This window comes from Bubalus kerabau, chromosome 20 (assembly GCF_029407905.1).
Source record: "Bubalus kerabau isolate K-KA32 ecotype Philippines breed swamp buffalo chromosome 20, PCC_UOA_SB_1v2, whole genome shotgun sequence".
Taxonomy (NCBI): Eukaryota; Metazoa; Chordata; class Mammalia; order Artiodactyla; family Bovidae; genus Bubalus; species Bubalus kerabau.
In genome coordinates, this window is record NC_073643.1 from 60,135,115 (window position 1) to 60,153,445 (window position 18,331).

An 18,331-nucleotide genomic window follows, 5' to 3' on the forward strand; every position below is an offset into this window, starting at 1 on the left:
TTTTAGTTGTTGATCAGGTTCGTATTAACCTTTGCTTCCTCGGCACCGAAGAATGCCCAGCACCGGCCTGAGAACTTCCAGCATGTTGATTTTATTTAACCACGCTCGACAGATAAGGAAACGAGGCCCACATAGGCCCACAGTTACACCAACGGTAAAAGGTGGTTCAGATATCGGAAGGCAGATCCGCCGGGCCAGGGAGCACAGCCTGGGTCCTCCACGTTGCAGACATTCATTGCCCACCTGCTGCCTGCCAGCCTCCACAACAGGTACTGGGACGTGGCCACGAACAAGACCCCTGGCGGCCAAAACCTCGTGTGGCCAACATCCTGGTGGACAGAAGAGACAAATACCACATAAGAAGGGAACAAGGAGGTTGTGAGGGATTACCCTGGCAAGATGGGGCTGCACGGGCCTCCCCAAGAAGGCGACACTTGGGCTGAGAGTCTCCTGGCACAAGCACGGTGGCCACGCTAAGATGTGGGAGAAGCAAGCCAGGAGGTGGTAACAGCACGTGCAAAGGCCCTGTGGCATGAACCGGCTACACTCCCTGTGGCCGGCACACACGGAAACAAAGAACAAAGGGAGAGGAGCTGACGGTAACAGCAAGACGGAAAAGAGGTGGCAGTGTGAAAATTAAGGAAGAAGAGAAGGTGAGAAGGAGACCAGTCAGTCACCCATGCCCAGGGCCCCAGGGAACGTGGCAAAGTGTCTTGGTGGACACTATTCCAACAGGGTGGTGGGAGGCATCACCGGGTCCCAGCATGCTAGGAAGTCGTCAGGAAGCCGGAGGAAGATTCCAGCCACAGGAAGCAGAGGGCCGGGTCAAACTCTGTCATCGTCAAAGAGGGAGAGCAGGCACAGGGGACAGGGCTAGACAGCCACTCCCAGTGAGGCTGGTGGGTACCTGGGTGCTGTGGGGGCGGGGATGGGCGAAGGACCACGGAAGGAAGGGGTGTCCTCCGGGGTCAGAGGCGGTAGTGGTCACAGGAGCGTTTCTTCATTGGTATGCTGACTTTCATGGACTTTTGGGTACGTTTTGGTATGCGTGTTTTTTCACAAGGGAAGAGACTTTTAAAAGAAAAGAGCCTATTATAATAGTCCAGAAAAAGGAAACAAGAGAGCTGCTGGCAGAAGAAATGGACAGGAGTGGACAGATATGAAAAATAGTCACAAATCACCCAAAGAAAAGTGATTAGGCCTGGCTTCCACCTTTAAAGCCCAATATTCCTTCCCTTTCTCATGGAAAGACATCTCAGTAATCGATGCCGTCATCTGCAAAAAGACAGGTCTGGCCAGGGGAGAGTGGGCATGGCTGAGGTCACAGGGGACTAGCCTGGGACCCCCAAGGCAGACAGGGACTAGAGGGAGAGTGCAGGGGACCCCGGGTCTCGGGCCAACCTGAGGTGCAAAGTACTGACCGCAGTGGGGCCCAGGTGGAAGGCACAGGGGGTGTTGGGGCCCGTGTGTTCACACTCATGGCCCTGGAGACCCTCCACGGGCGACTTATAAAAACCAGGAAGACCATCCTTCCAGTTTAACAGCCAGACTTCTTCCCCTCCCTTCCCTCTCTTTGCTCATAAAGAGAAACAAACAAACAAAAAAAAAGTAAGTAAAATGATCAAAGTCTCCTTAAATCTGGAGTGAGAGTTGAGCCTTCATATATAATCACTAATCTCATTATCAACATAAGCAGGTGAAAAATTACAAAGATGAACACCCAAGACTCACAATCAACCCTCGAGAAAAGAAAATGCTGTTTCTGGCACAGGACGGAGCTGATATTTTCCTTCTCCAGGAGTCAAGACTCTGGAGAGAGGAAACACACTGGGCGGAGCGGTGAGAAATGGCCCTGCCCGGGCCAAGGCTGAGCTCATCACCCTCCCCACCTGCGTCCCCACGCCCTCCACCCGGCCCCAGGCAGACAGACAGGCATCCAGCTTGCCCGTGGTCCTACCCGCCGAGGACCTCTCACCCGACTGCCTCCCAGTTGCTAGAAATTCTGATGGTTCTCTACCACCCCAATCTCTTGGTTAATGCACCCATTTCCACCACAAAAGGAAAATGTGAGAGTTTCCTGGACACGGGACGGCTTCTCATTCACCCATCGTACACTCACCCTCCTTCCAAGAAGGGCCCCTGCATTTCATTCTGGGGTCCACACCACTCAATCGCCATGCCATCCGTGCTTCTCATTCCTCTCGCAACAGTGCCTAGCCCAGGGATGCACACCTGGCCGACCTGAGCCCATGAGGCCCAACTGAGGTGAGACCCTGGGCAAACGGCCTCTCTTGTTCCCACTGTATTAGGTGTGAACTGATTTAACAATGAGGGTCCCTGAAGCCATCGTGTTGTCAGGTGGAGACTGTCTGAGGCTGGAGTCAACTCAAAAACAAACAAAAAAACAAAGGCAAAGCCAAGATACAGGAAAACAGAGACGGAGTCACGGCGACAGCTGTCGAGCACCTGGATCCAGCCAGACCTGAAGCTAAGCGATAAGCTGAGCTCTGCAAGTCATGAACCCATCTTGCTTACGCTTTCCATCACTTGCAACCCAAAGTCTTAACAGATATATGGGCTTATATAGAAAATAACTGATGCCCATCATTTCAGGGGTCTCAGAGACTCTCTGGGATTCATGGAACCAGGGTTGAATACCCCTGGCCCAAGGATAAAGTGAAAACTCCTAGGGTTAGCTTTCAAAGTCCGTCACTATGCAACTCCCACCTATCTTTCCTACTCCATTTCTCTGAGTTGTCCTCCACATATGTAATTCCTGCTAAAGTCTAAGGCTCTGGTTCCCAGACGCTCATTTTGGCTAATATCGTTATCCCAAACACAAGTACCCTCCCTCCTGAATCTCTGCACACCCAAATCTAAGGCCAAGACCCAAGGGCCGGTGGATGGATGAATGGATGGGTGGATGAAGGCACAGATGAACACATGAATCAGTGGACAGATGAGTGGGTGGGCACCAGAGGGAAGGTGGATGAGAAGGTGGACTAGCAGATGGGTACATGAATTGGCATGTGGATGGACAATGATGAAGAGATGGACGGGTGTCTGACAGATGGCAGTCCGATCAGGGATGATGGGTGAATGAATGGCAGATGGAAGACAGATGGATGTGAAGATGGATCGGTGGATGGAGGAGTAACCAGCCCGTGGATAAATGTCTTGTGGATGGGCAGGTGGGTGGGTGGAAAGACGGGTGAGGAGATGCAGGCAGTGTGGACGGGAGGGTGGGTTAGCAGCGGGGGCAGCAGCACGGGGACGAAGGGCTGAAGGACAACGGGCTGGCTGGGCAGGAAGCGGGTCAGCAGACAAGTGGATGCTCGGATGGCGGGTGGGCCAGCAGACCGTGAGCAAGTGAGGGGAGCTCTCGCTCCATCAGTGCTCCTCCCAGCCTCCCTGGAAAACCCAGAACAAGGCCCGCGGCTCCCCTGCAGGCCAGCGTCTCAGGGGAGTCCTGCATTGCGGTGAACAGCGAGCAAAGCGCGGGGCGGGTGTCAGACTGGCTCACGTTCACAGCCCAGCAGAGCCCCCTCCTGCCGTCTGAGAGGCTCCAACTCTGAGCTTCCTTTTCCCCGTCTCCATCCAGCAAGGAGAACACGCTGCCCTCGCAGGGCGCCGTGGGATGAAATCGAAACGTAGCTGCAGCGGCCAGCCCAAGACCTGGTCCAGTCGAGCTGACGATAGTTCCCACTCTATTAAAAATTGTTCCAGCGCCTAGAATAAGAACGGGGCCTCCTCCTCCCGTTTTATGAGACAAGGGAAAGTCCTGATACCAAAAGCAGACGTGGACACGACAAGAGTGAGGTACCGGCCAGCCTCACTTATGAATCGAGCTGCCAAGCCCTAAGTAAAATATCAGAAAGTTGAATCGAGCAGCACATTACAGGGGTAATAATACATCGTGTCCAAACAGGGCTTACCTCAGGAATGCAAGCGCCGTACAACACTGAAAAATCAAGGCAATTCCCTAAAAGACAAATTCTATGTGAGACTTTCAATAGATGCTACTCAGAAAGCTTCAACAGTTTGTGATTAAAAGTCCTGAGAGAAGTCAGTTGCTCCTGGTACAGTGGATCATCCACTCGGTCCTTACTGGAGGGGCTCCCTCCCTGACAGACATGGAGAATGGGTTCACCCATCACCCACCCCGCCACCACCACACATACACAGAATACACTGGCCTTTACAGGGATTTAATTCCTCTCCTGCGTGTGTGCATGCTGTTATATACGACTCTATGTGACTGCATGGAGTGCAGCCCTCCAGGCTCCTCCGTCCATGGGATTCTCCAGCAAGAATACTGGAGGGGGCTACCATGCCCTCCCCCAGGGGATCTTCCCAACCCAGGGATCAAACCCACGTCTCCTGTGTCTCCTGCATTGCAGGTGGACTCTTTAGCCACTGAGCCACCTGGGAAGCCCAATGTCTCTCCCTTGAAAAGGACACAAAGGTAGGAGATCAACTCTGGGGTCCACCATTCCTTCAGAGCCTCCCAAACCAGGCATGTGCCCTTCTCCAGCCCCTGGACTCCTGGGGTCCATGCACACTGAGAAACCACTGGAGGAGGAGAGAGGAGTCCCCGATCGGGGCCGGGACCCGGTTCTCTCCCTACCTCCCTACCTACCACGCAGACCACCTCTGGCTTCCTGTTTTCCTTCTCCTTCGGAAGCAACATGCATTTTCAAGGTAAGCTGAAAGACCAAGGGTCCCTCCACGAGAGATGCATGTCCATTACCTGCAGGTCCGTGTGAGCAGGAGTGCTGGGGCAGAGGGGGGTGAGGTAAATGCATCTGTGTGCACGTGAAGTCTAAGTAAGTATGCGTGTGGGCAGGTGTGTGCCCCGAGGCACGTTTAAGCATGTAGGAGTACGTGTGTGTGAGTGTGAGCCTGTGCACGCCTGCCCCACTGGGTTCCCAGCTGCACTGATGTGACCAGGTATCAGCGCCTATCACACCCCGCATCCTGTCCAACCTCAGCGCGGGCAGCTCTGCCCACATCCCTGCGCTCCGGGCTCCCGTGGTGCCCTGGGCAGGCTGGTTCTGCTACCACCTCCCCTCTGCCCAGACAGGCCAGATGCCCACGGGGCCAAGGCGGGCAGGTTGCCTCCCCGTGCTGGGAGCTGACATCTGGCACACATGGGCCGGAGGCGGGGACCCAGCTCTCCTGCTCAGCCCTGATGCTTCTGGTGGGTGGGAGAGTGGGGACGGGTGGCTGGATTCGCTCGCCTGGCCCCAGCACAAGACCGGCACAGGATATGAGATGCGTCCTCAACCTGAGTGTCACCTGCACTCATCCCAGAAGGGCCTTCAGCAACGGAGAAAAACTCACCTGACGTCACCTGGCAAGTCACTGGCCAAGCTGGAGGTGGTGGTCCCACCGTAACCACCGCCGGTGTGTGTCCACCCTTCATACAGAAGCCCCGTCTCCTGGGTCCTCTCCTCTGAGCCTCACGGAGGCCAGGGAGGGACTCTGGGGTCGGGGGTGGGGGCAGGGAGACAGACAGAGACACGGAGACACAGAGGGAAGCAGCGGCAGGCAGACAGACAGACAGACAGGGATGGGCAGGAGGTGTGATGAAGTGGATGGGCAGGGGGCCGGTCCCGCAGACCCGGGCTCCTGGACCACCCTCCGAAGCATCAGCATCCAGAAGGCAGTTCAGCCAGGGAGGCTCTGTGACCGTCTGGGGCCTCTGCCAGGCCAGCACCCCCATTTATTTGCATGGCCCTGAAATTTAGAAACTTCTTACGGCTGTCCCCAAGGGCCCCCAAGGCCGTCAGTCAACTCTGCTGGAGCAGAGATGGGCAACAAGTGGGATCAAGCTCTGGACCCTGGAGGTCAGGGTTCAAATGTGAGCCCAGCTCCCCCCAGGCTGTGGGCGGCTCAGAGCACGTGACCCCAGAGCAGACCTGCTTCTGTCTGCTCGTTTGTGAGCCCAATCACAACAGCCTCCCGGCAACACGGGCAGACTCCAGAGGAGATGTAAGGACCGCAGCACGGAGCCAGGCAAACCAGGCATTCAGTAAAGGACCTGCCTCGGCTCCTCTCAATCTCACGGCCCCTCAGGTCTGCCCATTGCTCTGGGCCCTCTGCCAGGCACTCCCATGGCCTGAGCCAACTCCTATTCATCCCTAAAGACCCAGCTCAGTATGCCCCCTGCCAGGAAACCTTTCCTGGGCGTCCACAGCTGCCTTTTTTGCCCTCCCTGTGCCCTGCGCGTGGAGTCCTGACCATTTGGAGTAAGGAAGGCCGGGCTGGAGGTCAGGACTCCACAGCCTCGCTCCGAATCTCCAACTCCCCATTTTCCAGGCCCAGGCAGGTGCACGGGCGCCCTGGCCTGGCGGGGTCCTCACCCCACCGTCACCCAGCACCTCGGACCCCTCTTCTCACGCTTCAGGCCATTCCTGGGCTCCAAGTGACAGCAGAGCCAGGAGGGCTGGCCCCAGTTAGCAGATGAGGAAGAAACTGAGGCCCTAGGAGGTGAGATGGCCTGAGGCCAGCAGAGTCTGCTCGAAGGCAAAAGCCTCCAGGGCCGCAGGAGGTCGTCCACTCCTGGGCACACGGGGGCTGGTGGCCCCCACCCTCTTGGCCACACAGAGGCTCTTGATGCTCCCCACCAACTACGCCCCCCTGGCAGACAGGCACAGCACTTCCTCACCGCCGCTGACCCAGGCGGGGGTGCCCTGGCCGCCCATATTACAGCACACGTCCCCCCTCACCGAAAAGCCAGGCTCCCCACCCTGGAGGAAGGAAATGACCTTTCCCCAAACCAGCACTTTCTTTGCAATAATCTCCATATATGAGAAGACGGGCATTTTTGCAATGCTTCCAGATTCCAACAACCCTGCGGACAATGGTGCAAAATGACGCACGACTTGACCCGAGGGGCCCTGGGAAGGGACCAGCCCAAGGGAAGGAATGAGTGGTCCCTGCGCGCCACGGTACCCTGTAACCCAGGGCAGGACCCGAGGTGGACAGACCTGGCCCCCGCCCAGCCCTGGTCCTCACATGCTGCATGACTGCAGCCAGCCTCCCACCTACACTGAGCCTGGTTCCCTGCCCTGTCACCCGCCCACGCCTCCCGCTGCCCGGCGGACCCTCGCCCCTCCGCTCAGAAACACCCAAGGCTGCCCACCCGCCACCCTGTGAGCAGGACTTAAGGTCCTCCCTGTCTGGTCCAGGGCGTGAGTCCAGCCTCACAGCCCGCCTCCCCTCCCACTCATCCGAAAGGAACCAGTGCTCTCCTCCTCACCCCTCAATGTTCACATTACAGAGAAGTATCGCTCCCTCCAGGAAGCCCTCCCTGACCACGCCCAAACTCCCAGAGGCTCTGTGCTCTCCCCTAGAACCACTCTGACAGAAGCATTTCAGAACTGCCTACGTGGGTGCCTGGGGCCCTCAGGATGGCTACTGGAGGGACCCCGGGCTGGCCCACACCAGAGGCTGTCCTGAGTGCTGGCTGTGAGCAGGGGACTCAAGGTCCCTCACACAGAAGGAACCCCGAGTCCAGCCAGCCTCTCCCAGCTGCTCCCACACAATCCCCACTCTGGGTTCCCAACCTTCCCGGAGGCAGGCTGCGACCCCACTCCCAGAAGCCAGGGGTCCCTGAAAATCCCAATCAGATCGGCCCGCGCTCATCTGATTTCTCATCACACCCAGGGTAAAACTGCAAGTCCCCCTGTATCCCCAGATCTGACCACCCCCATGCTCACGGGGGTCCTTCCTCCAGCTGCTCCAGGTTATAGTCCCTGCTGTGCCCCCTGCCCCGAACCCCACTGGCCTCCGCTGACGTACCCCCTACAGCAGCCCCACCCCCACCCAGGTTCCCGGCCAGCTTCACCTGCTCTGCAGCCCAGGTGCACCCGGCCGCCTCAGGACTTCACAGTGAGCATCCGTCTGTCTCCCAGAGACAGCGAGCTCTCTGGGGGGCAGAGGAGCTGGTCCTGGCACTGCTTTCCCCAAGGACAGCGACCAGCACTCACTGGGCATCACTCCCTTCCTCCTTCCAACAACCCTAAGAGATGGGTTGTGACGCCATTTGACAGAGGGGGTCCTGTCCCAAAGAAAGCATGGCCTGCGACCAGCAGAGGTGGGATCTGAGCCTTGCGGGTCGCCAAGGCGGGGACTTCCTTGCGTCCAGCAGGCCCCCGTGGTCTGGACCTGTCGCTAAGCTCCAGCCCACTGGCAGGCAGACTGCGGAGACAGGCTGAGGATGGGCGCCAAGTGCCATGGTGCCCACCCCAGGAAGAGCCAGCAGTCAAACCTGGAGAAGGAAACTCCCACAGGAAAAGGGGCAGAGAAAAGGGCGCCGTTTTTTCTTTTGTCCAGTTGCCAAACTTTGCAAAACGTGACTTTGCTCGCATCTAATTTTCATCACAGTGGAAACCTTTGTATACCGTGCCAGGAAGAAGTCAGTCTGTTCGGTAGAGCAAGGAACTTAGAAACCGTCCTTAAACACTGCACTTAAAACTCACAAATGAACACTCACCCAGCAACTGCTCAGCTGCGTCTGACTCTAATGTAATGCTTAAACAGCAAATACAGTGGTGTGGCTCAAAATCCAGAAATATAAGGCTGGCAGTGGAGTGCCACCTGATCTCACACCCTGGCCCCCACCTGCACCCGCCCTCCAGGCAAAGCACAGGTAACTGCAACTCGCCCCAGGGCTTCCTCCCAGCGCTTGCCTACGAGCAAATCCGGGTTCACAGCTTTTACATGGCACAAGACACACTCTATTTTACACACTGTTCAGCACCTTCTTCTTTTCTCTCGATGGATCTCGAGGATCAGCGCCTCCTTTCTACAGCTGCGTAGTACTCCAATGGAGGTTGCCCCAACACCTATTTCTCTAGCATGCATCACCCTGGATCTCAAAGGTCTGTCGATGGCCCTGTCTCCTCACCTCCCCTGTAGGATCTCAAGGGGGAGACCTGCCCTCGGGCCCAGGCCCGGAGAGGGCCTCCCCACTCCTGCCAGCACCCTCTTGGTGGGGGCACACAGCGCCCAGGTTGCGCCGCCAGGGAGGCTGTCTTAAAATGGCAATTAGAGCTCGTGGCTCCCTGGATAAACACTTCTCCGCAGCTTTCCAACTCCCTGCCCTGCCCCTCCTCCCCTCCCCTACCGGCTCCAGCCTCCTCCCTTTCAGTCCCTCGTCCCTCGAACACGCCAAGGCTCACACACACCACGCCAGAGCCCACCAAAGGCCATTTGCACCAGCTGCACCCTCAGCCTGCGCGCTCCCATCTCAGCTCAGAGATCCCTTCCTCTGAGGACCCTGTCCCCCCACCTGGGTTGGGCTGCCCTGTTGGCTTCAGCGCCTTTATAGCAACTATACCTGCCTGCAGTCAACCTAATTCAATTCTCTGTTGCCTCAGTCACCCTACCTGGCAGGCTGAAACTACATCCCAGGACCAGGGCTTCAGTTTAGGGGGGCAGGTGGTGAGAGGTGGGACATTAGGGTTCAAGAAGCCATAGAGGGGAGATACCCAGACACTTCCTGAGCAGTGGACCCCAGGCTCCCCTCCCCAACACCCCGTTTCAGGACCATGAGCCCTGGAAAGCCATCAGACAGAACTCACTTTACAGAAGAGAAGACACAGGGTCACGGAAGGGCGGAACAGGCCCTTGGCACCCTCCTCCGTAGCAGGAATGAAAGCCTCTGGAGGTACAGGGACGAGGCCAGGGGCTGAGTCCACCCCCCAAGTCCCGCGTGCCGCCCACAGGGCCGGTCCTCAGTCAGTCAGTCAGCAAACTTCCAGGGAGCCACCCACCACAGGCAGTCAGCTGGCATGAGTTCAGCCACATCCATGCGGCAGAAAGAGAGCAGAGAGTCACAGCAACCAGGCCTTAAGGCAGCCACCGCCCCGCCCCACGCCACCCAGTGAGAGGCCGCCAAGGAGTGGGAGCTGGGAGCCTGTCCCCCAGCCTGAGCCCTGCCCTGCAGAGAGCACCTCCTCCTCCAAGGCCGGCCAGGGGTGGGGAAGGGAAGTGCTCCCTGCTCCCCCCCACGGCAGACACAGAATTCTGATGCCCAACAGGACACACCGAGGCCCTGCAGCCTTGGGGAACTCGGGGTCTGCAGCCTGGCGGTCCTGGAGTCACAGTGACTGCAAGGCCATGGCAGGAAGAGTGTCCACCGGCCCAGGCCCACTTGGGGTGGGCGCTGCTGCTGCAAGAACATCCCAGTTTATACAGCAGGTCTGGAGGGAGCCGCAAATGTGAAAGCGGCCAGCTGGGGACTACAGCCAAGTGGGCCCCGGCCCCGACCCTAGGGGCGGCAGGCAAGCCAAACTACTCAAGGGCACCAACCCCCAGCGACATGGGTCCCAAGCCGCCGGAACCCTGCGATTTCTCACAAGACTGAAATCCGGACTTTTCTGTGAAGCTCACCGATCTGTAAATGCTGACAGCTAATTAAATTTTTAAAAAGAATACTAACGTGCTGAGAGCCAAACCAAACAGGCAGGGCCAGGCTCGGTGGGGGCTGGCAAGTCCGCGCCTTCCGAGTAAGAGCCTCTGACACCATCCACGCCCTGCCCACTGCCCTTCCCAAGGCTCTGGATCTGGTCGGGGGTCGGGGCGGTGGGCAGTCGATCCAGCAGTAGTTCCCAGGCCCTCCATTCCTCCTGGGGGGGGCGGCGGGACGAGGATCTTCAGCCCTGTTTGTACATGGGGACTCGGACACTCAGAGTCCCAATCACTCAGCCACAGACTCGGGCCAGGCCCAGGCACCAGCTGACCCCAGGAGGGCCCTGCAGCCGCATGGTGATCCAAGGGGCTCGGGGTGATGGCCAGCACCCAAACGTTCTTTCCGTTTTTCCATTTCTGGCCGGTCACGGTGACACCTGCTGGCTCAGGCCAGCTTTGGACCAGCCCGAGTGGTGGGCACACACTGAGGTGGGAATGAGACCCTGTGACCGCAAAGGGCGAGAGGGCACCCCTGCCTGGAGAGCGGGCAGAAGAGGATACAGGGAGGGGGTGTGTGGGGGTGGGGGTGAAGAGGAGGGGGAGGTTGGCAGGGCCAGTCACCCCGGCCTGTGCTCCTGGGAGCCACCCAGGCTCCCCAACAAGTGACAAAGCCTCTGGGGGCTTGCCTGGGCCCCCACCGGGGTCAGGAGGGCATGAAGCGGGGTGCCCACGAGGGTGGGGGGGCCGGGGTCCCCCAACGAGGAAGCTATTGGTCTGTGCAGGCATTCATGGTGTGTGTGTGGGAGTGGGGTCTGCTCACCACCGCAGGTATGCGTGTGACACACGGGAGAGGCGTGTGGGACAGACACCCGCGTGCACGGCGGCGAGGCACACGCGCCTCACAGGCAGCGGGGTGGAGACTGGCGTGCGTGTCTGGGGCCGCCCGTGTGCAAGGCACGTGTGGGTGAAACCTGTGCGCGCACAAGAGACGTGAGAGAGCCGAGTGTGAGGGGCCGGGCGTGCGCAGGGGGTCCGGGGTGGCCGTGCGCGGGAGCAGGAGAACTTGGGCCGCCCGCGGTAGGGGGACGCGCGGGGGAGGAGAGCGGTGCCAACCGACCAGGGCCCGGTTCCCTCCGGGGACGGGGGCTGGGGGCGGGACTAGGCGGGGGAGCGCCGCAGAGGGGGAGCCGGGGGTCCCGGGGGCGAGGGCCGGGGTCCGCGTGCACTCACCGCGCTGCGCTCCGCTCGCCCGGCCGCCGGCGCGTCCACCCGTCCGTCCGTCCAGCCGTCGGCGCGTCGAGAGCTCGGGGAGCCCGGCGGCGGCGCGGGGCGGGCCGGGGGGCGGGCCGGGGGCGGGCCGAGCGGGCGCCGGGCCCCCGGGCCGCCCTGCCCCCTCCGCCTCCGGGGCGGGGTCTCGGCCGTGGCCGGGGAGGGGGCCGAGCGCGCGCCGCCGCTCCCCGCCCCGCCGCGTCCCCGGGGCCGGACGTGGCCGCGCCGCGCGTGCGCCTCGAGCCCCGAGCGCCCTGGGCGCGCCCCTTCTCCGACCCGTTTCGGCGCGGAGTCCTCGCCCTGGCCCTACCGCCCACAGGGGCTTTGGCCCGGCTGCCTCGGCCAGCTGGGCCTCAGTGTCCCCTCCGGGAAGATGGGCCGGCCTCCCCGAGCATGTTGAGAGGGCCCGAGGGGCCTGGCCGCCTCTCACCCTCTCGCTCCCCGTCTGGGGGTCTCCCACACCACCCCTGGCCTGCTGGCACCAGGTCCCAGCCCCCAGCCTAGGCTTGTCCTTTTCCCCAGCCCACACAGCTGCCTGTGGCCACTGTGTGACCTCAGCCAAGGCCCTTGACCTCTCTCAGCCCAGGCTCCTCATCTCTTGAGCAGTCATATCCTGGGCTGTTGGTGGGGAGCCACGGAGAACCCCGTATTATGCCCTCCTGGCTAGGTGCGACAGGCAGTGAACACCCCAAGCTGTCAGCTCAGAAGGTTGAGTGCCCTGACGCCGACCCCCACAGCCGGGGCGGGGGGCATCGTCCGGCCCCCACTCCCTGGGTTTGGCAGCCTTGGAGCTGGTGACAGGACCTACAGGGACAGGCTGCCTTCCCCAGACCTCCTAGGCCCTGTCTCCTGGCCAAGGGCTCAGAACCCGTCCCAAAGCCCACGTAAGCAAAACCGGCCACTGCCAGACCGGGGCAGCCCGGTGAAAGGGGGACTGGCCCCCAGACCCCTGGGCCCTGGAGGCCTAGACTCTGCACAGGGACCCAGCCCCGGTTCCTTCCCCACCACCGCTTAGGGCCCCAGAGAGTCAGGATCCCTGAACTCTGTCCTTCCATCGCTGTCTCTCTTTTCGCTGTAAAATTTACAGAGCGTGAAATTCATCACGGCAAGTACCATTCAGTGGTGTCCGGACAGTCAGCTTTCTCTGCTAGTGTCTCCGTCCCCATCTCTCTGCTGCTGCGGGTCAACGTCTCCCTGTGTCTCTGCGTGTCTCCTTCAAATGGCCCGTGTCTCCCAGGCTCTGTGGGGGCGTCTCCCCCTCCCCACCGACCCTGTCTCTCCGTCTCTGCGTCTCCACCTGTGTCTCTCTGTCTTCCTCTATTCTCGGTCCCCGCATCTCCCTCTGACTCTGTCCTCCGTCTCTGTGTGTGTCTCAGCTCAGCGACCTCTGGGAGCACCTTCCGTCCCTGCCAAGAGACATGTGGTAGCGGTCGCTGCCTCACATCTGAGCAGCAGCCGAGGGCCCATCGTGGGCCCTGCCCCCACCCTAGGGGCCTCCAGAGCCCAGACTGGGATGAGGCAGCCAAGGGCAAAGGCAGAGAGAAGGGAAGCCGCCTGCCCAGGGTCACCCAGCTGGGAGGAGGTGAAGCCAGAGAGTGCCGAGGGGCTCAGACTGGCTGCAGACGAGCCAGAACCGGATGGAGAGGCCAGCTCTGTACTGAAAGCCTGGGACCAGGCCAGAGGCTTCCCCATAACCCGCCAGGCCCTTTCTCTGCGGGCCCTTTTCCCCTGAAGCTTGTTCTCGCCTGGGGCCTCTGCACTAGCCATTCCCTCCGCCTCGAATGCCCTTCCCCCAGATCCCCATACAATGGGATGTCACTCCCCACCCCACCCCCAGGGAGCCCTCCCTGAGACCCTAGCAGAGATAGCAACTGCCCCTCCCTCCGTCCCTCTCTACCGGCTTTGTTCCTCAGAGCTCTTGTCCCTAGATGCCTTTTTAAAGTCCGTTTATAAGTAACTCTAAGTAAGCTATAGTTTACAGATGACAGCTATGTTTATCAGATATGCAGAGTTTATCAGATATGCAGATGACACCATCCTTATGGCAGAAAGTGAAGAGGAACTAAAAAGCCTCTTGATGAAAGTGAAAGAGGAGAGTGAAAAAGTTGGCTTAAAGCTCAACATACAGAAAACGAAGATCATGGCATCCAGTCCCATCACTTCATGGGAAATAGATGGAGAAACAGTGGAAACAGTGTCAGACTTTATTTTTCTGGGCTCCAAAATCACTGCAGATGGTGACTGCAGCCATTAAATTAAAAGACGCTTACTCCTTGGAAGGAAAGTTATGTCCAACCTAGATAGCATATTCAAAGGCAGAGACATTACTTTGCCAAAAGGTCCGGCTAGTCAAGGCTATGGTTTTTCCTGTGGTCATGTATGGATGTGAGAGTTGGACTGTGAAGAAAGCTGAGCGCCGAAGAATTGATGCTTTTGAACTGTGGTGTTGGAGAAGACTCTTGAGAGTCCCTTGGACTGCAAGGAGATCCAACCAGTCCATTCTGAAGGAGATCAGCCCTGGGATTTCTTTGGAAGGAATGATGCTAAAGCTGAAACTCCAGTACTTTGGCCACCTCATGCAAAGACCTCATTGGAAAAGCCTCTGATGCTGGGAGGGATTGGGGGCAGGAGGAGAAGGGGACGACAGAGGATGAGATGGCTGGATGGCATCACTGACTCGATGGATGTGAGTCTGAGTGAACTCCGGGAGTTGGTGATGGACAGAGAGGCCTGGCGTGCTGCGATTCATGGGGTCTCAAAGAGTCGGACATGACTGAGCGACTGAACTGAACTGAAGTAAGCTAACCCGGTAAGGACTCCACCACCCACCAGCTGTGTGACCTTGGGCAAATTTCTTGACCTTCCTGGGCCTTGATTGTCTCAACTGTCAAATGAGCCGAAAGACATCAGGGCCAATCCTGTGGGATTTGTGGGGAGGATTAAATAAGTTGAAATCCCAGAGCACTTTGATCAGGGCTTGGCCCCGGGGGCGAGCTCGGTAAATATCTGGTGATCGGGTGAGTGGTGGATTGAATCCTTCCTGCTGTGGGCAGCTATGGAAGGCTCTGGGCAGCTCTCCGCTCTCAGATGCACTCCCTTTCCGCCCCAGGTGTCCAGGCCGGGAGGGGCGGCAGTGAGGTTGGGCCTCACCTTCCAACCCGCCCCCAAGGCCTGGCCAGCTTTCCAGAAGATAAAGTGGAGATACCTCCCTGTTATCTGAGCTGGAGATGAGCCAAGGCAGCCGGCCCCTCAGAGTCCTGCCAGGGCCGTTATCGCAAACAGCGTGCACATCACCCACCAGGAATTTGGGGCCCGGGGCCCGGCCAAGACATGATTGGAGGAAGTTCTGGGCCGATAAGGCTGAGACAGAATGCTCAGAGTGGGCAGAGGGGTTACATCGGTGACGATCTCCCAGGCATCGAGGCGCCAGGGCTGGCGGGTGTGGGAGCTCACCTGAATCCCTATGCCAGCCCCGGTGAGGCAGAGAAGGCCTACTGAGCTGGCTGGGTCTATATCCTTGCTGCGTAGGCAGGAGGAGGTCCCATGCCTCTCCTGGTGCGTGAGAGACGAGAGTGACCACAGTGATAACCCCAGACAACAATCACATAGGTTTGGACGCACGGGCTCTGCAGCCAAAGGGTTGGTTTAAAGCTACATCTGCCTGCGTGACGTTCGTGGGGGGCTTTAGCCCTCTGCCCTCAGTGGACTTGTCTGGAAAATAGTTCCTGCCCTGTGGGATTGTTTTGAAGATGCTTACGGCGAGTCTGGCACGTGATGAGCCTTCAATTAAACGTCCGCTGTCACTAGCTCCACGCAGCCTGCACCAGCTGAGCCGGCCGCCTTCTCCCTGCAGCCCTGTGTGCCGGCAGTGTGGGGGCTGCTCATTCCCCCAGGATCCGCCTACTGCTGCCTCTGGGGGTGACAGGGAACCCCCTCCTTTTCCCAAGACTGAGCTCTGCGCTGGGCCGGCTTTCCCATCACTCTGGCCTTACGTTCACAGTAACTGCGCGGCACAGAAAGTGAAGCGTCCGGGCCCAGCCAGAATGTCTCCTACACACGGGAAAGACATTCAGAGTGGATGGACAGTGACTTTCAGACAGATGCCCTCCTCCCCAGAGCGGCGCTGCCTGCCAGGCTTCTGTCCGACAGACCCGGGGTTGCCCCGCCCCTGGGAACTCAGCTCTAGGACAAAGCTGCTGTCTAGAATCACCCTACTCCAGAACGATTAAATCTGAGTCTCTGGAGGGTGCAGCCAGGTGTTGGGATTTTTTTTTTTAAGCCCCAGTTGCCTGGAGGTGCTGCCAAGTGGGGAAAACTCAGGCTCCCTGTAGCCTTCTGGCAGAACTGTGTCCCTGCTGCCTGGAGCCCACCATGCCTCACGCCAGGCCCTGGAATCCCCTGCTCAAACGGCCCCCGAGTCCCACGATCTGCCCCTAGGAGTGGCCACAGTGGACACACGCCAGTCCCAAGGGGTGGCTGAGGGCAGCTGCTGGCAGGTAGCATGGAGGGAGCTCAGATCCAGGCACACAGTCAGGCCTGGAGCCCCGCGCAAGCCCCCTCTGCTCTGGACTCCACCCGTCCCTGCAGCCCCTTTGCCTGTCTGCGCTCTTTTCTGCATCCCCAGCATCCTACTCGTCAACCCGATGAAAGCTGATTGTGTCCGGTCTCTGCGTGGCCCCACTCTCTGGCTGCAGGAGGTCAAGAACACTTTCCCCTTCCTGCTGGCTGAAGCGAGGGCCTGGGGTGGGCACGGAGCTGGAGTGGCCCCCTGTCTACCAGGGGGAAGTCAGGCTGGGTTGGAACCATCCCTGAGCCTCGTGGAGTCACCGAACCTGGCCTGGCCATTCACCTGCAAGAGAAATGAGCCCTCAGGTGTGCTGAGCCCTGGGTCTGTAGGCCTGAAGCCAGCCCACCCCCCTGTTCCAGGGCGTACTAAATTCCCTTTGGGGCTTCAGCCAATCTGAACTGGGGTTTTATTACTTGCACCCAAGAGCTTCAGCTGATAGCCTGAGTTTCACTGTGGCAACGTTACCTCCCGGCAGTTCCCAGGCCCACTTAGGACACCAGGTTAGTTAGCCATCAGGAATCTGTTTTTCATGATCTCCAAGGATGCTCTGCCTTAAATAAAGGTGACACTGATTGGAATGAAAAATAAACTCATATCTGTTAATCATACACTTTAATAGTTCACACTGTGGTGCTGGCGAAGACTCTTGAGAGGCCCTTGGACAGCAAGGAGATCCAACCAGTCCATCCTAAAGGAAATCAACCCTGAATATTCACTGGAAGGACTGATGCTGAAGCTCCAATACTTTGGCCACCTGATGTGAAGAGCTGACTCATTGGAAAAGACCGTGATGCTGGGAAAGACTGAAGGCGGGAGGAGAAGGGGACGGCAGAGGATGCGATGGTTGGATGGCATCACTGACTCAATGGACATGAGTCTGAGCAAACTCTGGGAGACAGTGAAGGACAGGGAAGCCTGGTGTGCTCCAGTCCATGGGGTCACAACGAGCCGGACGCACCTTAGTGACTGAACAACAACGACAGTACTTTAATGGGAACCCTACACTGATTAATTCATTTGATCTTAAAAGTAGTCTTTGAGAAACTAGGTATTATCACCCCCATCTCACAGACAAAGAAACCGCAGCTTGTTGGCAAAGCTAAGGCCCCAGCCCAGAGCAGTCTGAGCGCAGAGTCTGCACACTCTCCCTGCCCTCCCAGAGGCAAGAGGGGAGCACCCTGCAGCCAGGCAGGAGGTTCCCCATCCACGGGGTGTGAGCAGGGGCTGGGGGACCCCTTGGCAGAGTGGTTGGAGAGGGCTGTGTGGAGAGAGGAGCTGGAGGAAGCCTTCACAGTCTCTCACTCTAGGATTTCTCTCCACTTTCCCAAGCCATCTGCTGATTCCAGGAAAGCCTGACGCCTCCCATCTGGGAATGGCCAGACCCTACCTCCTGTGGCCTAGCTCATTCGTGACTCACCACCGCCCATCCCTCTGCCTGGTGTGATGAAATTTCTGGCACTTCTGAAAAGTTCTGGTCACCCTAGACAAGACTTGGCCCAGTCTCACCACCAGGCCAGCTTTCCTGGGAGGAGGAAAGAGGGGGAGGGGGCTAGGGGCGCTCTACTCAGGGGGCTAGGACCTCCCTGGAGGGCTGGAAAACTAGGTCTCAGCGCCCCTTCCCTACTGGGTCAGCCCAGAGACGGGAGGCCTGATCCCAGCAAGTCTCTTGTCTGCTCTGAGCCTCAGTTTTCCCATCTTTGAAATGGGAGAGGCTGGTTCTGAGTTTACTAAATAAGTTAGGAAGTGCATAATAAAACACTCAACACTAGCAAATCTACCTTCACAAGAGAAACTCTTCCAGCCCCTTTTGTTTTATAAAAACAAGTAGTTGCATGAATGAATGTATGTACGTACACATACGTGCATGCTAAGTCGCTTCAGTCACGTCCGACTCTGTGACCCTGTGGACTGTAGCCCCCCAGGCTCCTCTGTCCCGGGGATTCTCCAGGCAAGAATACCGGAGTGGGGTGCCATTTCCTCCTCCAGGGGATCTTCCCGACCCAGGGATGGAACTAAAGTTTCCTGTGTCTCCTGCATTGGCAGGCAGGTTCTTTACCACTAGCGCCCCTGGGAAGC

General features: G+C 58.6%; 1 protein-coding gene across 4 annotated transcripts in view; it reads right to left on the bottom strand.

Moving 5' to 3' along the window:
- Positions 1-18,331, bottom strand: part of FBLN2 (fibulin 2) — an 89,553-nt gene that overhangs the window by 57,025 nt on the left and 14,197 nt on the right. The window contains exon 1 of one of the 4 annotated variants that reach the window (XM_055557397.1): positions 11,650-11,745. The exons of 2 other annotated variants lie outside the window; for them this stretch is intronic. The gene's annotated coding sequence lies outside the window, so the exon portion shown is untranslated. Of the gene's footprint in view, positions 1-9,590; positions 9,759-11,649; positions 11,746-18,331 lie in introns of those variants that run through there. One more of the 4 variants, XM_055557398.1, reaches the window with a different exon arrangement.